The 27,146-nt window shown below is 32.5% G+C and overlaps 2 long non-coding RNA genes across 2 annotated transcripts; both read left to right on the top strand.

The window, feature by feature from the left end:
• The first annotated feature begins 13,488 nt into the window (after positions 1–13,488).
• Positions 13,489–13,961, top strand: LOC131630456 (uncharacterized). The gene is made up of 2 exons (XR_009292353.1): positions 13,489–13,646; positions 13,724–13,961. It is a non-coding gene; the product is annotated as an uncharacterized LOC131630456 (long non-coding RNA).
• A 9,090-nt stretch (positions 13,962–23,051) lies between these two features.
• On the top strand, positions 23,052–23,558 carry LOC131630455 (uncharacterized). The gene is made up of 2 exons (XR_009292352.1): positions 23,052–23,216; positions 23,294–23,558. It is a non-coding gene; the product is annotated as an uncharacterized LOC131630455 (long non-coding RNA).
• The last annotated feature ends 3,588 nt before the right edge of the window (positions 23,559–27,146 follow it).

Here is a 27,146-nt window from a genome sequence, read left to right as displayed (position 1 = left end):
ACGGTGAACCTCATGAGATGACCTATGTGTATAAATGATGAAATGAGGTGTAACTCGAATTATTTTGAAACATGATTTATTTCTTGACGAATGATGTATTATACATATATGTGATGAGATATGTTAATTACATGCTATGTTTGAAGTAATATTCGTGTGATGACTTATGAATTGTATGATGATGATAATTGGATGATATTTGAATGATGCTAATATATATTTAAACATACTTGATGATGATGATGATCATGAGAGGATTCAGTGAAGGGCATAATTCCCATTGTGTGGAATTTGTGCTGGCAGGGCCGTATCTTGAAGATGTTGGATCGGTTAGTGGGTTATTCCCATTGATGATGTTTGGTACCACATGCATAGTGTCAGTTCATTCATATGCGTGATTTTCTTAACATGATTGAATGCGTTTCAGTGTTATAAAGTGATGATGTGTTGGTTGTGTATTTGTGGAGTTGTCTGAAATATAATGCAATTGGGTGATTAATATAACTATGATGTGTTATTATTTAAGATGCAATATTATCTGTTAATTGCGATGAGACTCACCCTTACACACTATTTTTCAGATTAAGGATAACGGCTTCGACTTGGTGAGGATTAGCTCATGAGTCTTTGTTTAGTTAGCGTCAGGTATCATGCTCTGATAGATGTAACACTGGGGAACGTTATGTTTTTGAAATTGATTTAATAACTTTGTTTGTAATGTTTTGGCTCATATCTCCCAAATGAAGCATTTCTGGCCTTGGCTTTAGAGAGACAAAGTTGTAGAGAATTCAATTTCCTTCAAAATAGGCTTTGGTCGGGAAATTTATGATGTTCCATGTGAAAATTATGGTTGGTCAAAGTTCAGTTGACTTTTAGGTCAAAAACCCTAATTTAGAAACTTTGGATTTTGTTGATTTCTGAACTTTCCTTGATGAATCATGATCAATCCTTGATCAAATGATGAATGAAACTTCAAAATGTCGATGTTGACCAAAAATCAGGAATTTTGGCTGTGGTTTGACCATGGTTGGCTTTTAGGTCAAATAGATCGACTGTTGACCATCTGAGCAATTGACTGAGCAATCTTATGAATCAGAGCTTGAAACTTGGCACGAGGATCCTTTGAAGCATATGAGAGGTCATGGGATCCATGTGAGGTCTTAGAACTTGATTTGATCTTGAGAGAAGCAAAATCCTAGTTGGAGGCTTGTTGCTTAGGAGAGAGATAGTCAGACTTATTTCTTAGTGATTAAGCCAAAATATTTTAAAATATGATGGGCAAATTTTGGGGTATGACACCAGGACCAATGTAAAAGTACTTTATGCACTAGTGAATCTAAATATAACTCCTTTTTTAGTAGAGGATATTACACCTTCTTAGAGTAGGCAACCCTAGTTAAATCTGTAATTTCATATAGAAAAGAAAGGTATTAGTAATTGAATTGTCACATTCATGGAATCAAACAATGAATTCAAGGACCACCATAAAACCTTCAACCCTAGTGGAACCTACATTATCATATTCTTCACACATAAAAATCGATATCATTTGTATGATATCACAAAAAATATTAAAAATGTCAATACTAAGATAAGGATGGGTGTAAAGACCGTCGAGGCTCACTCAAGATACTTGGGCTTACCGGCCTTTTTTGGTAGATCCAAGAAAGCTATTTTCTCTCAGGTGATCGAAAGGGTGTGGAAAAAGGTGAAAGGATGGAAGGAGAAGTTCTTGTCAAGGGCTGGGAAAGAAGTGCTGATAAAATCCGTGGCTCAAGCAATTCCGACATACGTCATGAGCTGCTTCAGACTGCCAGTGGACTGTTGCAAGGAGATTGAAGCTCTTATGGCTAGGTTCTGGTGGGGATCCTCAGTAGAAGAGAAGAAGATTCACTGGTTGAGCTGGTCCAAATTGTCGAAAGCTAAAGGCGAAGGTGGATTGGGTTTCAGGGGCATTAGTGATTTTAATTTGAGCCTCTTGGGAAAACACTATTGGAGACTGTCAGTTGGAGGAGATTCCTTACTGAAGAGAGTGTTTAAAAGTAGGTATTATCCAAGGACTTCCATTAGTGAGGCAAAGTTGGGCTTTGCTCCTAGTTACGCCTGGCGGAGCATCCTAGAATCTAAGGAAATTGTTGAGTATGGTTCAGGTTGGAGAATTGGGAATGGAAGAAAAGTCAGAGTGTTGAAAGACAAATGGATTCCTACAGGAGGAGGCTTTAAGACTGCTGAACTGTCAAGTGGAGTTGGAGATGATGTCTTAGTTAGTGACCTTATTGATCCTATCGCCGGATGCTGGGATCATAATTTTCTTAAATCCTGTTTCAGCCCTCTGATTTGTTCTCAAATTGCAAACATCCCTATTTCCTGGAGCCAACCAGAAGATAAACTCATTTGGCACAGTGAGAAAGATGGCAATTACTCCGTTAGGTCGGCGTACCATCTCATTGCAAGGAAGAGAGATAGTTCTGCCCCTGGTCCATCGCGGCGTGTTAATGATAACTTGTGGAAATTGTTGTGGAATGCTCCTATCCATAATAGAGTGAGGAACTTCCTTTGGAGAATGGCCAAGAATATTCTTCCCACTCGGATGAATTTGGTTCGTAAAGGTGTCAAAACAATACCGGATTGTCCGCTATGCAACAAAAGTCCTGAAAACAATGAGCATTTGTTTATGCAGTGTGATTTCTCCAAACAGGTTTGGTTTGCCTCCCCCCTTGGTCTAAGTGATTTCCACATCAATGATCTCAATTCTTGGCTGGAACTGTTTTTAAATGCAAAGGATCCTTATGGCTCTCAACTGGTGTGTGCAACTCTGTGGAAAATTTGGGATGCCAGGAATAAGGTTGTGTTCAAGGAGGCCCCTGTTGATCCGAAAGATGTGGCGGACATTGCTAGAGAGTGGGTTGAAGATTTTAACTTGGCTAATCCGAAGACAAAAAAACGAAATCAAAATCAACATCTCGCTATTGAAAATGTATGTCCTCAAGACATTAATATCATTCATGTGGATGCAGGTTGTTTTCCCGATGGTTCCGTAGGCATGGGCTGTGTTTTCCAAAATCAGAATGGAATTGTCAAGCTTGCTGCAACAAACAAGATGATCATGGATACGACTCCCGCTGTCGCAGAAACTCTGGCTATTCGTTGGGCCCTCAAGCTAGCAGAACAACTCAGCATAAAGAAGTTGATCTTGTATTCGGATGCGCTCTCGGTGATTGACTGTTTAAATGGTGTGTCAAAAGTGGCTGAGTTGGAGCCCTTGGTGTTAGATTGTCTGTCATTAGCTATTTCCTGTAATGTTTTATCTTTTGCTTTTGTCGGTAGAAATCAAAACCAAACAGCCCATAATTTAGTTGGTTTAGGCCATAGGATTGGTGCTAGGACTTGGAATGGGATTATTCCCTCTGCCAATTTTTCATTTGCTGTACAAGACTCTTTATCTATCTAATGAGTGAGTCTTTCCATCAAAAAAAAAAAAAAAAAAAAAAGATAAGGAAAGGCAGGTTGAATAAAATGGAACAATTGATTGCCCCATCTTGTCCCAAGTCATCCATCATACATGCACTATATCCGTTTTAAATTCCCTCACAAACACGCACAAACATATGAAAAGGTATGTATAGGAAAAGCAAAAAGTAACGTGTGGTGTGGCATATAGTAAAGAAAATGTTAACGCAAAAAAGTAAAGTGGCATATAATATAGTAAAGAAAATATTAATGTGACATATAGATTCTTATTTTATTCACCTCTCATTTCCACTGCTGCGACTTTGTTATTATCGATTGTTTCCATTCTCAACATGTCACATATTCCTTTAAGTCACTCTTATCGATTGTTTCCAACCTTTTAAGAATATGAAATTTGGTTTTCCAACCTTGATCATATCGACAACTCCATAACCTTACCATATAAACAAAATGTGGTTGCTTATTTTCTTTTGCATGTGGGTTTGAAATTCGTATGGAATCAAACAAAATTCCAAGTGTCCTAATCCAATAAGTATAAGTACTTTTACTACTTTGAATTGGATGTCAAGAATCCTTAACGTGGAAAGATCGCATACATCTTCTCAATTGGCATAAAATAGAGATTTTCCTTATAGCTTCCAAACAACATTTTAACTTCTACTTCTAGAATTATAATATAGTTTTTCTCTCTCAAGAAACATCAACTGCCACTAATCAATTGTTTGCTTTTATGTGAATGCGTGTGTGAAAGATAAAGTTGGATTTTTTTATGCCAACCAAATTGGAAAATTTATGTGGTGGTGATTCACAAAGTCCTTCAAGAATCCGTGTGTTGTACAGTGTGTATTAATTTGATGTTGAAATAAAGAAAGAGAAAGAGAATGGAATTTTCATTAATATAATTAGACAAAAAGGATGACTATGGCTCTTGGCAAAGATAACCATGCATGGTGTTTCATGTGAAAATAATTTTTAAAATATATATTTAAATTTTTTCGTTTAAATATATATAAAAATAAATAAATAATATTTTATTAATAAAGTGGTGACTGGATATAGAAAGAAGTATTTGGTTACAATTTTTATGACAAAAATATTTTAAATATTTAAAAATTGTCACCGTAGAAATTTATAAATAATATATAGATTTTATAGTCACCAAATACTTCTTTTTGTCATTATTAATATTATAAATAAAAAAGTGTTTAAAATTTTGGTGACTATGATAAATATAAATAACTATTTTTTATAATTTAATTCAAAAAAATTTAATACTCATAATTAATTGATTTTTTTAAAAATATTTTTTTTAGTAAATCAACATAAAATTGATTTAATAAATTAATTGTAGTTAACAATAGTTCTTAATCATTACAAGAAATAATTAATTTTATTTATAATTATTTTTACTTATAAATAATGATAGTTCTTAATTGTAGTTAACAATAGTTCTTAATCATCACAAGAAAAAACAATTATATTCTCAAAAATAAAAAATATATTTAATAATATTTTTATAAAAAATATTTTATTTTGAAAACATGAAAAATCAAGAAGATACTCTATTGCAATTTTCGTAAATATCATTTTAAAGCAAAAATTATTAAAAAAGAGAGAGAGTATACATCCTTAGCCGTTTCCATCAAGAAAAGATGAAATTCAAATAAAACCGCAATTAATTAAGCTGGCCTAGAAAATGGACCAAAAGAGAGAACAATAAAAGAGAACCGAACTGATGGCAATTGCTTTGTGTCACTTTGCTACAATTTTTCTTTTGTAGACAAGCCAGATGAGCACAATAGCTAAGAATTTGTGCATATTATACAGATAAGGTTAAGAAAAACAATACAAATTCCTAGTGTTGTCAAAAGGTGGACCAATCTCAACATCTATCTTTTATTGTGTGATGTAGATGGATGATTGCTAATTTTCTGTCTTTTTTCTGAGTTTGAATCTGCTTCTCAATTTATGATAGCGTATTTGATTGGCTTTAATGATGAAATTAATAAATTTAAATACATTTTGTTAGCTTAATACGTCCTGGTTTATGACACAGTTTGAATACTATATTATTGGATTCTTTCATAGACTAATCACATGGTTTAAGATAAATTATAAAAGTCGGAAACCTGTTTTGTTATAGTTTCAGATTGTATTGTTAGCGTGGGGATGGAAACAATATGACATATTTGCATGCAAGTGTCATAAGCTTAATAAACATTAATAAGTTATATAAAATAATGAAAGTAGGAGGGGCTTAAATCATCATGCATGTTCAAGACATTTTTATATTTATTTTACATGTGGTAAAGTACAGTGCAACATGCATATAGAAATTTTCAATTGTTAAAATTGCTATAATATTGTTAAAAAATTTCAATAGTATTTAAGGAGGCATTTCGCGATTGTTGGCAATGTTAAATTATAGAAACACATTCAAAAAGTATTTTAAGAAATATTTATAATTTTTTTTTTTTGTTTTAAGCAAGATATATGGATAGGAGTACAACGGATAATCAATCTTATTATAAAAAATTTAGAGATATCTTAAGAACGAAGAAATTATCAATCAATAAATTTAAGATAAATAAAACAAAGAATTTTTTGTTAAACTCGTATAACTTGCAATTGAGGTAAGTAATATTTTCTATAAAAGACCATCTTGTGTGTGAATTGTCTTGACAACAGATAACAATAAATTATTTTGTCTTGTTTTTTTTAGACAACAATATTTATATATTATATAAAAAAAGTATTTTCAAAAACAGTATTTGTAGTGAGGATGCAACTATTTAAAATTATAGTTGACCACAATTCGTCTGATGATGGGAAAGAGGAAGAAATCAATAGTGCAGATGATACGAATACTGATGTTGAAGTTGAAGTTGACACTGATACTGAAGCTAGTGATGACACTGCTCCTTAAGATCTTTTCTCGTTAAATGCCCTTGATATGTTTAACATTCTAACTATATGCTACTATTGGTGGGGCTGTTTTTTTGTGTGTGGTTACTTACAAACCCTGATTTGTCCTATTATGGCTAAAAGGGGGAGTAATAGGTGTGTGTGATTTTACACTAACCACTGACTGAGGGAGAAAGAAATAGGTTCTTTTTGATGTGTTGCTGATTAATTGTTGTTGTTGAGGGGAGTGTTTTATTTGTCTTTAGCAGGTGTGAAGAGTTGGATTGGCATGTATGCAGTGATGTCGTATACCAACATGTCTTGATATCATACTGGTTGGTTGGGAAATTACATCTCTCAACTTCTGAGTAGATTCCACTAGACAACTAACATGTGGTTGCATGTTTGTTTCTGTTGCATCTTTGATTGTAGAACTGCTGGTGTGTATTCTCTACAGGGCTGAGAATTGTTTGGGTGTTTGATTTATTTTCATACACTAGTTTGATAAGTTGTTTTAGCCAAAATAAGCCAAAGGAGGAGATTGTTAATTTTCTGATTTTTTGTTGGCATTATGTTTGGTAAAACTAACTTATTTGAAGATGTTGAAAAAGATGCCCTATCTTCAACTAAGAAGACATGTCGAACAAAGATGTCCTATTCTGGATCATTCGACATTGCGTCCAAGACAGTTGGGCTGGGCTTTTTGGATATGTTCGTTACAGTTGCATAAGATTCAAGGAATATTATGCAATCATATGTGGCTCTTAATTTGAGGATAAAAGATTTTATCTGTTTTTAACATATTTGATTGGTTTCTAAATTTTGAGAAGATCTAGGAAACTAATATTTGAATCCCTATCTTGATGGAGAAGATTGTAGAAGATTTTATGGAGGGCCCTGCAGCTATTTGAAGCTCAAATCCAGACCAGAAGATTATTATATATAGCAAGCATCAAAACTATTACTTTGTGGAAACTTACATTGTAGTTTGTGTTAGGGTTTGTGCAGTCTTGTCTATTGTGAACCACTCCTATATCACATTGATAGAAGAGTTTGGTGTTTTCATCGAGTTGTAAGTTATGTGTTTATTCATAAGCTTTTAAGCATTGAATGACTGTGTTTTAAAAGTGAGTCTTCTAATATTTGTAATTGTATTGAGGGGGATTTGAGGTGGGCCTCATACCTAGGTGAGTCTTAGGTAGAAGTTAGCATGGGTAGTGATTAAGTGAAAAGTCAGTAAACCAGAGGTTTTTTACGTGTAAACTGGAGGTTGTTTGCATAGTACTTTGAATTGACATTATTATAATGGACTTATCCCTAGCTTAGTAGCCCCCATAGTAGATATTGTTGATACCGAACTGGGTGAACAATTACTTGGGTTCTTTAAAGTTTCTACACTTTTATACCTTGTCATTGTGTGTGTTTGGAAAACGATGTCTCGACATCTTTTAGGATATCTTTAATCAGAACGCCAAATGTTTAAAAGTGTCTACAACATTCCGAATCATTTGATCAACCATGGACTTTTGAAGATCAAAATCATGAATATGAGATTATTGAAGTCATTTGATCAAGAAAAATCAAGAAAACCGATCAAGGAATCAAAAGTCAAAGATTAAGGTTTTTACTTTTTTTCATAAAGAAATCACATGTTTGTTTGCTTAACTTTGAAAGTTCATAACTTCTTCAATAAGTAACCATTTTTTGTGCTCCAAAGCCTCAATTGAAGAGGAAGTCATGATCTATATCTTTGTCCATGTGAAGATTTTTCCAAAAATGAAAGGATTTCAAGTTATGAAGTTATAAAGTTGTTGACTTTTTGAAACACTTAGAAAAATTTTATGAAGGCAGGTTTGTTCTCTAAAAATAAGCAACTTTGAGGCCAATTTCCATCAAGATCCTTTGGGAATTTGAGAAAACACCAAACATGAAAGTTGTAGAGGATGTTTAGGGCTTTCTAAAAAGTATAAGAACTCCTCCACAACATGTTCTAAAATGGATTAGGCACATAATTGAACTTCAATTAAGCTTGCACAACAAGTTTAATTGAATTTGGTGTTTTAAAATTGGACATTTCTTCACATTCAAGCAACTTGCTTTAAACATAAGGTTCTTTCAATGCATGAAGCTTTTTGGAATGAGACCAAATGCATTTGAAAGAGGAAATTCCCAAATTTGTAATGTGACTTGAAAGTTTTCATTGGGCATGTTGAGCAAAATTTTATGTTCCTTCAAAGTTCAAAAAAAATAGTGTACAAAACACATAGCCATTTCAGCATTTTTTGACACTTCTAGGCAATCCTCCTCAACCTTAGGCCCCAAGCAATTGGTGTGTACGTTTTGAGGGATCTTTAGGCCATTAATTCTCCTCATTAAGATGAACATGATGCAAAAAGAATCACCTCCATAGGACTCGTGGATTAAGAGATATGAATTTGGCAACTTGGGCAAATATAAGGCAATTTTGCAAGGGCATTTCATCAAACACTTCTAGGTATGACTCAAATGAACACTTTAAAGCTTGAATTGATCAAAAGTCCCAACATGAAAGTTGTAGAGAATGGAAAAATAAGCTAGTAGCCAAAAGTTATGCGAGAGAAAGTTAAAATTCAGCAATTTAGTCCTATGTTAATTTTTTTGCACACAAGGCATGCTTTAGGCCTAGGCATCCAAAAAATGACTTGTAATGTTTTCCACTCTTGCATGATCCTCCACTCAAAATTGGCCATTGACCCTAAAATATGAATTGAATTAGACTCGTTCAAGATTACTATGCAAAAATAGTGGGCTTAAAATGATAAAATTTAAGCAAGTTATTATTCTTTGAAGTTGACACAAACTTATTTGAACTTTCAAAGGAGAACCTATAATGTTTTCAGATCTTTGATGACTTTCTTTACAAAATTTTCTCTTGAATTATGGAGAAAAGTTGTTGATGATGTCAAGGAGAGTCATTTGCAAAAATAAGCACTCAAAAATGTTAAAAATTGAAAGAGTTATGCCCTTTTGATCATAGGATCAAGAACTTGCCAAATTAGGTCAAACATCATAAATCAACTTTGCATATATTGAACTTTTCTTGAATTATAAGGCATGAAAATGTACATAGGACCTTGAAATGATGTTATCTTGGAGCATACTTGATGATAAGGCCCATAGCTAAATAAAACTAGTTGAAGAAGGCATGGAAATAAACACATGAACCTATGGAGTTTATTGAAGAATCAAGCCACATGATCTTGAGATGAAATTGATCAAATGAAGTTGGAATATACTCAAGACATGACACTTTTAGAATGAGAATGTTTCTTTGAATTTTAAGCCATTGAGATTCAATGGATAACCAGTTGATTGAGAGTAGATCCTCAAAACCCTTGTTTAGGAGAGGAGATGAATACACTTGGCTCAACACCTATAATGTATAGAGCTTTGAAGGCAACAAGATATCTTTTTGTATTTTGATTAGTATAACATAGAAAGAAGCATTCACAAGACAAAACTTGGGTGCTTGGTGATTCCCCCAAAGGTAAGATGAGCACAAAGCTAAAAGTGAAACTCAAGATTGTGATCTTGATATGTGGTAGGAATGAAAAATGATTGGAGAATCTTAGGGTCAAAAAATAGGGTATGACAGATGCCCCTACTTAAATTTCTTCTATCCGGGAATATGAAGATTGAAATCTTCGTCTCAACATGATCGAAGGAATTTAAATATAAAATGCATGATTTTTGGCTCTAAGATGCCATGTGATGCTCATGAATGTATTGGATATGGTTACCTTCAGAAGGAAACACAACACCACTGAGGAGAGAAGGATGGACTCCGTCGGGGAAAGAATACTCCACTAGGGAACACACCTTGCATAGATGTAAAAACTTAAAATTATCACCGAGTCGTAATCGATGTAAAAAATATAAAATGTTAAAAGAATAATAATCATCATCGAGTCGTAATCGATGACAAAAACTAACAACTTTCACTAAAGATAAGGAAACAAAGAATACACCACCTTTCACTGAAGGTGAACTGGTGACTTTCACTGAAGGTAGAGGAATATCTTCGTCTACATCAACTTTTCACTTGGAGATGCAAGAAGAACATAATAAGAACCTAAATACCCACTTTTCACCTGAAGGTAGAGGAATAACTTCATTTGAACATCAACTTTTCACTTGAAGATGCAGGAAAACTTCATCTGAACATCAACTTTTCACTTGAAGATGCAGGAGAAAATAATAAGACCCTGAATACACACTTTTCACTTATAGGTACAGGAAAAACTTCGTCTTAACATCAACTTTTCACTTGAAGATGCAAGAATAATGGGATAACTTCTTGTGAACATCAACTTTTCACTTGAATATGCAGGAAAACTTCATATGAACATCAATTTTTCACTTAAAGATGCAGGAAGAAAATAATAAGACCTTGAATACCCACTAATTCTAGTTTATTTTAATTAACATTTTTTTACAAATCTATAGACTTTCATATTTTCTAAATAATATAACGATATGAATTAACTTTATCAATAATTAAAATAATTTATGACATAATATTATGTTCTTACATATGTCAAAGAATAAACCAACCAATCAGGATTCCGAATGCATGTTTTGGATTAGTAATTTTTAAATAGTATTTAAAAATATAAACAAAAGTTATTTTGATATTTTGAACTCTATATTCGAACTTGATTAAGAAACATAAAAATTGGAATGGTGCTCCTAAACATGACAACACAACTTAATACCAAATCATTGACAATCCTTGTTTATGACGAGGGATAAGAATAATTCAGGTCGAACTACAGGGGTCTATAGTCTAAAATATTTAAGGTTAGTTCAAGTCAAGCCTATTTGATAAAAAAAGTCAAGTTTATATATATTTTTTAAAAAGCTCATTTAATTAAATAGGCCAGACTTAGGCTATTAAACAAACCTATAAAGTCTTATAAGCCGATATATATATATATATATATATATATATATATATATATTAAAAATAGTCTAAATATGTTGGCCTATATATGCATATATATTAGAAAAATGCTAAATAGATTGGTCTATATATGCATATGTATTAAAAAATGCTAAATAGGCCGGCCTAAATATTCATATATACGCCGACCTATAAGACTTCTTAAGTAATATGAATTAATTGAAAACCTTAATGAGAAAGATACTTTTAAATAGCCTTTCAGGCCAGGCTGAACTTTTGAAAAGGCCAGGTCAGGCTGGAAAAAAAGCCTATACTAGGCCATAGGCCAGACTCAGATCTTGTAAGTTTATCGTAGGCCAGACTCAGGTCTTCTAAAGCCTAGTCTAGCATAGCCTAATTCCACTCCTATTTATGACTAGCCCTCACTAAAGAAACAAAAACAGAGAAAACTAAACATGGCAAGTTCCATGAGCAACTCCCAACTTAGATACCTAAAAACCTTGTGCCATGCTAATATGGATAGATCACAAACTAGGTAGGACAACTTGACCCGTTTTCAATGAATACCCGTAAAAAATTATCTACAACGAATAAGATAAAAACTCAAAAAAGTGGGTACGAATATGGATACAAAAAATTATCACTAAAATAAGAGAGTATGGGCGAGGTATGTATCTTAGTATATATATTTTTATTTATGTTATTATATACACATTATGTTTATCAATTTTATTAAGTTCATCACTATTAAACTTGTACACATATTAATATATGTGTTTGTTTATTTTTTAAGTCAACTATAACATTCTTGACATTTTTTAATATTGTTAAAAAATTTAAATGACATGATAAATTGATCGACAATTTTTTATTATAAAAGTGGATAAATGAGTATGTGTATGGGTACTTAGCTACTTATAGGAAATGAGTGTTGGAACATACACAAAATTTATGGTGAATCAATGGAGGAAACATGGTCATTGGAGAAGATGAAGTGGGAAATTAGAGAGAGAGAGAGAGAGAGAGAGAGTAATCGAGATAAGAATATAATTTGGCATTAAACAATCAGTATTACAATTGAGGGATATTTTTGAAGAAAAAGACATGTTTGCACGATTTAGAGAGTGGATCTATATAGTGTGTACTTGATTATATAATGAGTCCATTTACTTGGTTTTTTGGTTTTATTTTCAATTTGGATTAAGCCTAAGGAGATCCTTGAATCATGATTTGAGCCATGGAATCATGTTTTGACCAAAAGTCAACTGCCTTAGAGAGTTGGGTCAAAAACCTTAATTGTGCACCATATAAATTTGAAAGTTGCTGATCTTGAATTGAACCATCCTTGGGCTTGGATATAGATGAGGGGAATCACATGAGAATATGAGAATACTTGAGCTCCTTTGTGAGCCTCAAAACCCTAATTTGCCTGAGCTCCTTGATCAGTCACCTATCTTGTGAAACAAGCAACAAGCAAACATAATATTTTTTGTATATTTTTTGTTAGCAAATGATGCATTTATGAATGATGGCAATGATGATAATGAAAATCACACCTTTTCAAAATGAGGTGGGATCTCAGGGTCAAAATGGGTGTACAACACGCACTTCATGATATCACCTTCATCTTGGGTAAAAAAACATGATTTGAAACCAAATCAAACATGCATGCAAACGATTAAAATATTCTTATTTTAAGAATGCATCAAATTAATTTTTCATAACTCTACAATATAAATAAATTTGTAACACAGAAATTAGTTGTTTTTTGTATACTTCTCTCTTCTCTTGCCAAATCCATACATGAGTCATATTCGAAACTCCTTGTAAACCAAGCTTTAATTGATGCTCATTGAGTGAACATTCAAAGGTGAATAGGGGGCCTGTACTTTGATCTTAATAGATTGAAATGTGGGGATGTGGATTCTTTCAAAAATAAACTAAGAGACTTTGTGTGCTCCCAAGTTCTCATGAAAGGTTATACAATAATTAAAACTATTAAAAATAATAAGAATGAATTCTGATGATGGATAAGTTTTCTAATTTATCTCCTAATTAAATGTATTAAATGGAAAAATACACAACGCATTGATGTTCCTAAAAGACATTTTATCATATTTAAAATTTAGGACTTATTTTTCTAAAACTCTATCATTCCAATACATCAATATAAATATCTATGACTGAAGCATGAAATTTTAATTATAAGCAATACAAGCTAATTCTATTTGAAACATACAAATGGGAAAAAATATCATTAAGATTTTCAAAATTGTTTATTTTGTGATTATTTTTATTTTTCTATTTCTTGATGCAAACGAAGGTTACGGTAAGCGATTTTCTAAAACTTTTTAAATTTATTCATTTATTTTCTACTGATTTAGTACATTAATCTTTCTCTCTCAGGTATTATTACAGTTACAAATGTTCCATGTAAAAGTCGTAAAGATTGTCCTATAACTGTGTGTATTTTTGGTTTAGCACGAAAATGTAATGGATCAGGTTTTTGTATATGTACTTCAAGGGCTTTCCAATAATTCAGTTTTTATTTAATTTTTATTATTTTATGAAACTTGTAGTTACTACTTGTACATTAGAATTATATAAATAAAATGAAATACAACATCAATGACTATTTTATCAATTGTCTTCGTTTCTCTTAATTTTGAGATATTATCACCACCATTTCTAATTGCCTTTTCACTTCCAATGCTTAATAGATTTAGTTTTGTAGCACTTTAAAAAATGTGATTATTATGTTTATTTTCAAATCAAATAGCCATTTCAAAAAATATGTGATTATTATGTTAATTTTCATTTAGTTTCTAATTAAATTTCTTCAATAAATTTCATAAAAAATGAAAAAAAGGTCAATTTAACCTTTAAATTTTAATTATCACTATATTTATTATTTTATTAATTTTTACTTTAAGATTTAAGTCCACTCTCCTTGATCCTCTCCCATGCCTCCTTTGCAGTAAAAGCATTCCCAAAATCACAAGCAACCTCTCTAAGATTAGATCAAAGTCTCCCAAGCATGCTTAAAGCTATGTACTTTGTTATGGAAAACCAAAATTCTTATTTCTTCACAATCAAGCAAAAAAGTACAACTATCACATGGGAGCCCAATTGATCAGATTTCTTCTCCCCAAATCCTAAATTGTGCCTATAAATAGAGGCCCTTGCCTCTTGGATCAAAAAAATCAGAATTCTCCAAGTCCCTACCTCACTTGAAAATCTCGTTTTTAACCATTTGCATTTTTTTAATGAATTTGAGTTTCAAAAGTTCTGGGTGTGAACCAATGGTTTAGACAAATTCTAAATATCATTTAGAAATTGTCCATACCTTCCCCAACCTCTCAAAGGACCCCTAACAAAAAATCACCATTTTCACTCTATTAAAGGTTCATTCAAGGTCGTAACTTACCAAAATTCAGATCATACACAAACCTACCAAACTACCACCCCAAATAGTTTCTATATACCTATTAGAAGCTATCCAAACCATTAAATTGGATCAGTAACCCCTCTAACACCAACTTCCATTTTTTCACACATCACTTGCACTTAGAGTTGAGTTGAGCCATACAGATCATTTCAAACCAAAACAAACACTCAAACACCTCATATATTAGTTATAGAAGCTATCCAGATCAGGAGATAGCATCTGCAACATCTTTTTCATCATTCACCATTTTTGTTTGTTCATGTTTTAGGTGGTAGTCGTGTTTGGAGTTGCAGGCATCCTCAGCTCATTCTAAGCATTCCATTAGCTTCAGGGAAGTCAAAGCAAGCTATCCAGGTCATCAAATCACTTCTGGAACTCCTCTAAGGCACTCTATGATTTTTCAGTTCATAGGTAAGAACTTCAAATTTTGCTTATAGACTCATAAATCTCCAAACATGAAATTTGTAGATCCTGATCAAACAAACAACTTATCACATTGCAACTTGTGGCTAAAAATGATTATTTTGAGAGATATGGAATTTGTAAGTGTTTTCACTTAGATTTTCCCTCACTTTATGGCCATTTTTCTCCATGATCCAAAAAGAGTTTGAGGAAACTTTTAACAAGTGGATTGAAGTATGTAGCAAGGGATTTTCAAAGATATCAATAGCATGGAATTTCATCACTTGAGCTAGGAGATATGATTTTGTCAATATGGCTCCATGAACACTTGAAAATGAAGAAGAATGTTAAGAACATGAAGAACCAACTTGCAATTTTGTTCAAATCTAAATAATCTTCCAAGTACAAGCACTCTAATTTGTTCAAGGCACCAAACTCAGAAGATTACACAATCTTTTAAGCTATGATCCAGATGTTCTAAGCATTATCCAAGCTTCATGCCATTTATGTACAAAAGTCACCACTTCCATTATAGAAAAGCATGGCTTTTGCAAAGTCCACTCTCCTTGATCCTCTCCCATGCCTCCTTTGCAGTAAAAGCATTCCCAAAATCACAAGCAACCTCTCTAAGATTAGATCAAAGTCTCCCAAGCATGCTTAATGCTATGTACTTTGTTATGGAAAACCAAAATTCTTATTTCTTCACAATCAAGCAAAAAAGTACAACTATCACATGGGAGCCCAATTGATCAGATTTCTTCTCCCCAAATCCTAAATTGTGCCTATAAATAGAGGCCCTTGCCTCTTGGATCAAAAAAACAGAATTCTCCAAGTCCCTACCTCACTTGAAAATCTCGTTTTTAACCATTTGCATTTTTTTAATGAATTTGAGTTTCAAAAGTTCTGGGTGTGAACCAATGGTTTAGACAAATTCTAAATATCATTTAGAAATTGTCCATACCTTCCCCAACCTCTCAAAGGACCCCTAACAAAAAATCACCATTTTCACTCTATTAAAGGTTCATTCAAGGTCGTAACTTACCAAAATTCAGATCATACACAAACCTACCAAACTACCACCCCAAATAGTTTCTATATACCTATTAGAAGCTATCCAAACCATTAAATTGGATCAGTAACCCCTCTAACACCAACTTCCATTTTTTCACACATCACTTGCACTTAGAGTTGAGTTGAGCCATACAGATCATTTCAAACCAAAACAAACACTCAAACACCTCATATATTAGTTATAGAAGCTATCCAGATCAGGAGATAGCATCTGCAACATCTTTTTCATCATTCACCATTTTTGTTTGTTCATGTTTTAGGTGGTAGTCGTGTTTGGAGTTGCAGGCATCCTCAGCTCATTCTAAGCATTCCATTAGCTTCAGGGAAGTCAAAGCAAGCTATCCAGGTCATCAAATCACTTCTGGAACTCCTCTAAGGCACTCTATGATTTTTCAGTTCATAGGTAAGAACTTCAAATTTTGCTTATAGACTCATAAATCTCCAAACATGAAATTTGTAGATCCTGATCAAACAAACAACTTATCACATTGCAACTTGTGGCTAAAAATGATTATTTTGAGAGATATGGAATTTGTAAGTGTTTTCACTTAGATTTTCCCTCACTTTATGGCCATTTTTCTCCATGATCCAAAAAGAGTTTGAGGAAACTTTTAACAAGTGGATTGAAGTATGTAGCAAGGGATTTTCAAAGATATCAATAGCATGGAATTTCATCACTTGAGCTAGGAGATATGATTTTGTCAATATGGCTCCATGAACACTTGAAAATGAAGAAGAATGTTAAGAACATGAAGAACCAACTTGCAATTTTGTTCAAATCTAAATAATCTTCCAAGTACAAGCACTCTAATTTGTTCAAGGCACCAAACTCAGAAGATTACACAATCTTTTAAGCTATGATCCAGATGTTCTAAGCATTATCCAAGCTTCATGCCATTTATGTACAAAAGTCACCACTTCCATTATAGAAAAGCATGGCTTTTGCAAAGTCCACTCTCCTTGAGCCTCTCCCATGCCTCCTTTGCAGTAAAAGCATTCCCAAAATCACAAGCAACCTCTCTAAGATTAGATCAAAGTCTCCCAAGCATGCTTAATGCTATGTACTTTGTTATGGAAAACCAAAATTCTTATTTCTTCACAATCAAGCAAAAAAGTACAACTATCACATGGGAGCCCAATTGATCAGATTTCTTCTCCCCAAATCCTAAATTGTGCCTATAAATAGAGGCCCTTGCCTCTTGGATCAAAAAAATCAGAATTCTCCAAGTCCCTACCTCACTTGAAAATCTCGTTTTTAACCATTTGCATTTTTTTAATGAATTTGAGTTTCAAAAGTTCTGGGTGTGAACCAATGGTTTAGACAAATTCTAAATATCATTTAGAAATTGTCCATACCTTCCCCAACCTCTCAAAGGACCCCTAACAAAAAATCACCATTTTCACTCTATTAAAGGTTCATTCAAGGTCGTAACTTACCAAAATTCAGATCATACACAAACCTACCAAACTACCACCCCAAATAGTTTCTATATACCTATTAGAAGCTATCCAAACCATTAAATTGGATCAGTAACCCCTCTAACACCAACTTCCATTTTTTCACACATCACTTGCACTTAGAGTTGAGTTGAGCCATACAGATCATTTCAAACCAAAACAAACACTCAAACACCTCATATATTAGTTATAGAAGCTATCCAGATCAGGAGATAGCATCTGCAACATCTTTTTCATCATTCACCATTTTTGTTTGTTCATGTTTTAGGTGGTAGTCGTGTTTGGAGTTGCAGGCATCCTCAGCTCATTCTAAGCATTCCATTAGCTTCAGGGAAGTCAAAGCAAGCTATCCAGGTCATCAAATCACTTCTGGAACTCCTCTAAGGCACTCTATGATTTTTCAGTTCATAGGTAAGAACTTCAAATTTTGCTTATAGACTCATAAATCTCCAAACATGAAATTTGTAGATCCTGATCAAACAAACAACTTATCACATTGCAACTTGTGGCTAAAAATGATTATTTTGAGAGATATGGAATTTGTAAGTGTTTTCACTTAGATTTTCCCTCACTTTATGGCCATTTTTCTCCATGATCCAAAAAGAGTTTGAGGAAACTTTTAACAAGTGGATTGAAGTATGTAGCAAGGGATTTTCAAAGATATCAATAGCATGGAATTTCATCACTTGAGCTAGGAGATATGATTTTGTCAATATGGCTCCATGAACACTTGAAAATGAAGAAGAATGTTAAGAACATGAAGAACCAACTTGCAATTTTGTTCAAATCTAAATAATCTTCCAAGTACAAGCACTCTAATTTGTTCAAGGCACCAAACTCAGAAGATTACACAATCTTTTAAGCTATGATCCAGATGTTCTAAGCATTATCCAAGCTTCATGCCATTTATGTACAAAAGTCACCACTTCCATTATAGAAAAGCATGGCTTTTGCAAAGTCCACTCTCCTTGAGCCTCTCCCATGCCTCCTTTGCAGTAAAAGCATTCCCAAAATCACAAGCAACCTCTCTAAGATTAGATCAAAGTCTCCCAAGCATGCTTAATGCTATGTACTTTGTTATGGAAAACCAAAATTCTTATTTCTTCACAATCAAGCAAAAAAGTACAACTATCACATGGGAGCCCAATTGATCAGATTTCTTCTCCCCAAATCCTAAATTGTGCCTATAAATAGAGGCCCTTGCCTCTTGGATCGAGAAAACCAGAATTCTCCAAGTCACTACCTCACTTGAAATTCTCGTTTTTAACCATTTGCATTTTTTAAATGAATTTGAGTTTCAAAAGTTCTGGGTGTGTACCAATGGTTTAGACAAATTCTAAATATCATTTAGAAATTGTCTATACCTTCCTCAACCTCTCAAAGGACCCCTAACAAAAAATCACCATTTTCACTCTATTAAAGGTTCATTCAAGGTCGTAACTTACCAAAATTCAGATCATACACAAACCTACCAAACTACCACCCCAAATAGTTTCTATATACCTATTAGAAGCTATCCAAACCATTAAATTGGATCAGTAACCCCTCTAACACCAACTTCCATTTTTTCACTCATCACTTGCACTTAGAGTTGAGTTGAGCCATACAGATCATTTCAAACCAAAACAAACACTCAAACACCTCATATATTAGTTATAAAAGCTATCCAGATCAGGAGATAGCATCTGCAACATCTTTTTCATCATTCACCATTTTTGTTTGTTCAAGTTTTAGGTGGTAGTCGTGTTTGGAGTTGCAGGCATCCTCAGCTTATTCTAAGCATTCCATTAGCTTCAGGGAAGTCAAAGTAAGCTATCCAGGTCATCAAATCACTTCTGGAACTCCGCTAAGGCACTCTATGATTTTTCAGTTCATAGGTAAGAACTTCAAACACTAACTCTCTGATTTAAGCATCATTTTCAAAAAAAGCTCGATACCATTGTGTTCAGAATCACGTAGGGACAAAAAGCCCTCAATCAATTGTCATTTATCATGTATATATGTCATTTAATTTGATTTTGAAATTCTAGGGTTCTTAACATTTTCTGAAAAATTCTTGCTCTATAGTTAAAATAAATCTACATAAGGCACATATCTGAGCTCGTGATTAAATTTCGCACAACTTTCATGTTTATAACTTTTGAAATGGTTGAGAATTGGTGACTCACGATTTGAATAGCCATGGATGTTGTTGTTGTGTTCACGTTGCTGGGTTGAAGAAGATGAGTTGAAAATTTAAAATATGGCGCGTGTTTTTAAAATATATTAATTGGTTTTCATTTCATTAACGAATAACCGTTCTAGCACAGTTGGTAATGTGAGTTTGTGTGTTGCACGTGCCTAAGGTCTGGGGTTCGAATCTCCCTCGCCCCAGACCTTTTTGCTATTTTTATTTTTTAGGTTTTTACAACTTGTTATGTGTTAAAACCAATTGGGACACGTTTCTAGTCACCACACGCGCGCAGCTCAGTTGGCCATGGTTTTGTGCATTGAGTGCAAGGGCGTGGGTTCAAACCCTAGTGACTACACTCCTTTTTTTATCACTTGCCTGTTTTAGTTTTTTTATAAAACTTCAAAAATTCATAAAAAATAGAAAATAGGTCTTTTTAACTCCTTCTTTTTTTGTGTGATTTATTTATCTTGTCTATTTTCACGCCATGTTAAAAAATACCAAAAATATTTAATATTTTATCATTTAAAAATTAAATCAAAAACACGTCTTTTTATTGAAAAATCAACTAAAAATCTTTTGTTTTGATTATTTCCTTAATAGAACTTTATGCATGTTTTGTAAATATTTGTTTAGGGATAGAATAGGATGTCTTTGAGTTCTTCATGTACCCTTATACCATTTCTCTTAAAGAAATTTATATTTAACAATTAAAATTAATTAGGTTTAGGTGTTTATGATTAAACCCTAAATTGAAATCCCTAATTCAAAAACCCTAGGTTTTAAACCCTAACCCAAAAAGAAACATGTTGGTCTTTGTTTATCCACGATTAATTAATTTTGTTATCTTGTGCATACTTGTTGATTTTAATCCTTCTCTTGTACTTAATTTTTTATCTTAACCATTATCTTGTTAATTTCTTATCACATGTTATGTATATATGTTGTTTATCTAGCCCCATGTTTATTCATCATATCAATCATTCATATTTCATACATGAATTTTAATCCAAGGGTTTAGATAAATTCATCTCTCTTATTTATTGATTATCATAATCGCTTGTTTGTTTGTGTCACATGAAATCACACACACACACACACACACTTGAGGTGCCCATTGTTGAATGCTTAAGTTTGTTATTTTTATCCAAACGGATGGGAATGATATTGACTAAAATTTTCAAGGTACTCAAACTCCCTTTCCAATCTCTTTTATCTTATGTTTAAAGTATTGTTAAAGCTTTTTACCTTGTCTTTTAATTGGTTTAGTATTGTTAAAGCTTAACCCAATCCTTTTGTTTTTGAAACCTTGGTACTAAGAATAGAATTATTTTCGGTGAAACTATTCTTAGTCCATTGACCTTGTATTTTAAAGCTTGGTCCTCTTGTTTTGAAACCTTGGTATTGAGAATAGAATTATTCCTGGTGAAACTATTCTTACTCCATTGACCTTGCATTTTAAAGCTAGGTCCCTTTTTTTTTATGTTTTTAAAAATTGTTAAATATTTTAAATCTTAACCTTTTAAAACTTGTTAGGTATTTTAAAGCCTAATCCTTTTTCAAAATATTTTGCTAAGTTAAAGCTTAACACCAAAAAAAATTTGGGCACTTTGGCCCCCTTTTATTTTCCTTTTTAAGAGGAACTACAAAAGCTCTGACTTCCCTTTTTTTTAAAAAGGTATGTAGGCCTAAGATGCGATGTCTTATCGAGCTTACTTTCAAAAAAACTTATTTTCCCATCCCTACCCTCTATTTTAAACAAGTTTCACATATGATTTACAAAATACATGACAAACAAAATAATAAAATTTTCAAAGAGGTTCCCATGGAGTACCATGAATATGAGGGGTGCTTAAAACTTTCCCCTTGTATAACAAACCCCCTTACCTAAATCTCTGATAAGTTTATTAGTTTTGATTTTAAAAACTTATGTGGGTTTTATTCGCTCTTTCTCCCATTCCTTTTGGAAATAATAAATCGCGGTGGCGACTCTGTTTAAAACAAATGAGCTAAGTCTTTCCCATGACTTTAGTCTCACCAATTTCACCGCTACAGAAAAGTGGCGACTCTGCTAGGGATACTGATCAAATTATTAGGGTATCTTTGGAAGGGTTGACTCTTCCTTTTTTTTTTTTGTTATTGTTTGCTTTTTACTTTTTGTATATATACATTTGTCTTTTATTGGGTTGTATTGGGAAAGGCCTTATTCCCCTTGTGGTGAGATAAATCCTGATCCGGATTAGAGTGAAAACTTATGATAGGAGATGGTATAGTCATTTTGATCTCGCGGGAGTAGTCCCAAAACCTTAATTGTGTCTCAAATAAATTTGAAAGTTGCTGATCTTGAATTGAACCACCCTTGGGCTTGGATATGGATGAGGGGAAACACATGAGAATATAAGAATACTTGAACTCCTTTGTGAGCCTCAAAACCTTAATTTTCCTGAGCTCCTTGATCAGTCACCTATCTTGTGAAACAAGCAACAAGCAAACATAATCTTTTTTGTATATTTTTGGTTATCAAATGATGCATTTATGAATGATGGCAATGATGATAATGAAAATCACACATTTTCAAAATGAGGTGGTATCTCAGGGTCAAAATAGGTGTACAACATGCACTTCATGATATCACCTTCATCTTGGGTAAAAAAACATGATTTGAAACCAAATCAAACATGCATGCAAACAATTAAACTATTCTTATTTTAAGAATGCATCAAATTAATTTTTCATAACTCTACATTATAAATAAATTTGTAACACAGAAATCAGTTGTTTTTTGTATACTTCTCTCTTCTCTTGCCAAATCCATACATGAGTCATATTCGAAACTCCTTGTAAACCAAACTTTATCTGATGCTCGTTGAGTTAACATTCAAAGGTGAATAGGGGGACCTGTACTGTACTTTAGTCTTAATAGATTAAAATGTGGGGATGTCGAATCTTTCAAAAATAAACTAAGTGACTTTGTGTGCTCTCAAGTTCTCATGAAAGGTTATACAATAATTAAAACTATTAAAAATAATAAGAATGAATTCTGATGATGGATAAGTTTTCTAATTTATCTCCTTATTAAATTTAATATATGAAAAAATACACAACACATTGGTGTTCCTAAAAGACATTTTATTCATATTTAAAATTTAGGACTTATTTTTCTAAAACTCTATCATTCCAATACATCAATATAAATATCTATAACTGAAGCATGGAATTTTAATTATAAGTAATACAAGCTAATTCTATTTGAAACATACAAATGGGAAAAAATATCATTAAGGTTTTCAAAATTGTTTATATTGTGATTATTTTTATTTTTCTACTTCTTGATACAAACGAAGGTAACGGTAAGTGATTTTCTAAAACTTTTTAAATTTATTCATTTATTTTCTATTGATTTTGTATATTAATCTTTCTCTCACAGGTATTGTTACAGTTACAGATGTTCCATGTAAAAGACGTAAAGATTGTCCTAAAACTGTGTGTATTCTTGGTTTAACACGAAGATGTAATGGAGCGGGTTTTTGTATATGTGTTTCAAGAGCTTTCCAATAATTCAGTTTTTATTTAATTTTTATTATTTTATGCAACTTGTAGTTACTACTTGTACATTAGAATTATATAAATAAAATGAAATACAACATCAATGACTATTTTATCAATTGTCTTTGATTCTCTTAATTTTGAGATATTATCACCACCATTTCAAATTTCCTTTTCACTTCCAAAGCTTAATAGATTTAGTTTTGTAGCACTTTAAAAAATGTGATTATTATGTTTATTTTCAAATCAAATAGCCATTTCAAAAAATATGTGATTATTATGTTAATTTTCATTTAATTTCTAATTAAATTTTTTTAATAAATTTCATAAAAAATGAAAAAAAAAGGTCAATTTAACCTTTAATTTTTAATTATCACTATATTTATTATATTATTAATTTTTACTTAAAGATTTAAAAAAATTCAAAAAAATATTTTTAATTAAAGAAAACAATAGAAGAAAGAAAAAAAAAGAAAAAGATAGTCTTATAACCTCAGTTCTATTTATAAAATATATGTAATGAATAAAAACTTAATATGGAATCCACTCATTTATAAACAACCACAATAATGTCATTTATAATAACTCCTCTTGGATGTCCATCAAAAATATTTTTGTTGGACCCTAATTTTTCATCCTAAGATTCCACCTCATTTGCATTGAATCTTAAAGAGTGTGATCATCATTATCATCATTCATTCATGCATCATTTATTAACCAAAATATACAAAGAAAATTGTGCTTGCTTGTTGCTTGTTTAACAAGGTAGGTGACTGATCAAGGAGCTCAGGAATATTAGGGCATTGAGACCCACAAAGGAGCTCAAGCTTTCTAATTTTCTCAAGTGATTCCCCTCGCCAATATCCAAGCCCAAGTATGGTTCAAATCAAGATCAACAACTTTCAAATTCTTCTGGTACATAATTAGGGTTTTTGACCCAATCCTTTGGAAGTTGACTTTTTATCAAGACAAGGTCTTATAGCTTAAAAAATGATTCAAGGATCTCCAATACCTCATACTTCAATTAGTTTGTTCTTTTTCTCACACTTTGGTTTTAAATCTTATATTTTGACATAAAACTTACATTTTTCTCTAACATATTTGAAAACGTGACACCAACACAATATGAAATAGGCTTGAGGAAAACTTTGTCAACATTATTCATCAAAGCATTATATTGGTCAATCAAAATTAACATGGTAAACGTTTTTGGAGATTTCCAAACAATCACGAGACATCTTTAATGCTAAAATGACATTTTCTTCCTTCTCAAACACCGTATAAGCAAATGAAATTGAGTATTTCATCTTAGTAGAAGTGGCACTTATAAACTTTACAATTGTAGAAGATTCAAGGAATATAATGCAATCCTAAGTAGCACTTAATTTAAGGATAAAGTATTTTATCTGTTTTCAACATATTTGATTGGTTTCTAAATTTAGAGAAGATTTAAGAAACTAATATTTGAAGCCCTATCTTGATGGAGAAGATTGTAGAAGATTTTATGAAGTACCCTACAGTGATTTGAAGCCCAAATCCAGACCAGAAGATCATTATTATATAGCAAGCATCGAAACTATTATTTTGTGGGAACTTACATCGTAGTATGTGTTAGGGTTTGTGCTGTCATGTCTATTGTGAACCACTTCTATATCACATTGATAGAAGAGTTTGGTGTTTCTATCGAGTTGTAAGTTATGAGTTCATTCATAAGATTTTAAGCATTGAATGACTGTGTTTTAAGAGTGAATCTTCTAATATTTGTAATTGTATTGAGGGGGATTTGTGGTGGGCCTCATACATAGGCGGGTCTTAGGTAAACGTTAGCACGGGTAGTGATTAAGTGAGAAGTCAATAAATAAGAGGTTGTTTACGTGTGAACTGGAGGTTGTTTGTATAATACTTTGAAATGAAACTATCGTAGTGGACTTATGCCTAGCTTGGTAGCCCCCATAGTAGGTATTGTTGATTCCGAATTGGGTAAATAATTACTTGTGTTGTTTAAAGTTTCCGCACTTTTATACCTTGTCATTGCGTGTATCTGGAAAACGGTGTCTCGACATCCTTTAGGACATCATTAATTTGAATGCCAAAATTTCACATAGTGTTTCACAAAAAAAGGATCTTTATCTGACATAGTTAAGTGTTTGATAAATAATCAATACCAGAATTAGAGCTCTTTTTGATGAGGGACAAGGTCCCAAACGCCATTCCTTTCAAATTGATTTAATTCAACTTGAGATATGAATGCAAAGTGATAACAAGAACTACTTATCTTAGAGAGAGTAGTTACTCCTTTGGTGATGTCTCTAAGAATGTTTTCGATTGGATGGTCCTTGGATGTTCTCCACTCAAGGGGAAGATCATCCTTGTTATTTTGACTTTCATCCTTATCCATTTCATGGTCGTCATCTTCCTCCTCCTCCTCCTCCTCCTCCTCCTCAAATTTTACCGATTTAGATGATCAATTCCTTCTCCAGTACTGTCCTTGAGTATGTCTTTTGTAAATGAATCTATATCATAAAAATAAATACCTTTCCCAACAATTCTTAGAAAAGACTCATCAAAAGTAACATGTACCAACTCTTCAACAATAAATAATCTTTTATTATACACTCTATACACTTTACTTGATTAAGAGTATCCAAGAAAAACATGTAGATACTATTTAACTATTAATTAACACATATAAATGGCCCATGCATTAATGGTTATGACATGCACATGTAAATGGACATTTTTTTATGATTTCACATCAATAAGCATGCATACACACATATGCAAACATAAGATATTAATAGTAAGGTATACATGTGAGGATATTAAAGTGAGGTCACTACAAACGTATAAGTTGAACCACACTTTGGTAATCAATTGAAATTTTGGAAAATGAACACTCATAACATTTATCACACATCAAGTAAATCACATACTTTTTTAGGAATAAACAAGTGAAAGAAATGACTTGCGCACAAAGCTAAAATTAAAATGATATAACCTCATCGTACGAAAGATGGAGTATGCACAAGCATTTCATAAGGAACTCTCGAACGAAATTTGAAACAAATGAAAACAGTTACAAAAAAGCTTTTAGACATCAACATTTTCACAACTTTTCTCTTTGTCGAAGTACCATATATCTTTTACCAATTTATGGATACTTGTTGTTGCTTCCTAGATCACAAATTCCTTCTTAATTGCCACAAAGTAAATGGATAGGGAGATGTTACCCATCGTATGCCTTGATCTACCATAAATGAGAATCCATATTCTCTTATAGAGCCAAAACATTTTTTCTGCAAAATCAACAAGAAATACTAGGTACCCAATTTTCATTGGGTCCTTGAGGGTAAGTGAAATTGTGGTTGTATTTAGGAAACCATTGATAAATGCCCTTAGGGACTAAAAACCTCATGAGTTTGTGTTTAGCAATGATATGGCCTTTCATACAACAATTGTGATAAGTAAAATTGTGAGAAGAATGGTCTTTGCACTTTGGATTCTTTTCAACCAAAATTATACTTTTTCACAAACAGCCCTGTTTCTTCATCATACAAATTCTCATTGTCACTTGTTTTAAGATCACTTTGCTCATTTCTTGAGGACCTCGACCTAGAAGCCTATAGAGCAATACACTTCTTTTCTACCTCATTGTCTTTACTTTTCTCTTTCCTAAGCTTATTCTCATGCTTTTTTTCTTGTTTCTCTAAGCAAGTGAGTTCTTGCTCATGTTC

This window comes from Vicia villosa, unplaced genomic scaffold, assembly GCF_029867415.1.
Source record: "Vicia villosa cultivar HV-30 ecotype Madison, WI unplaced genomic scaffold, Vvil1.0 ctg.000684F_1_1_3, whole genome shotgun sequence".
Taxonomy (NCBI): Eukaryota; Viridiplantae; Streptophyta; class Magnoliopsida; order Fabales; family Fabaceae; genus Vicia; species Vicia villosa.
The sequence above is the reverse complement of the archived record's forward strand: the minus strand, read 5'-3'. Positions and strand labels throughout refer to the sequence as shown.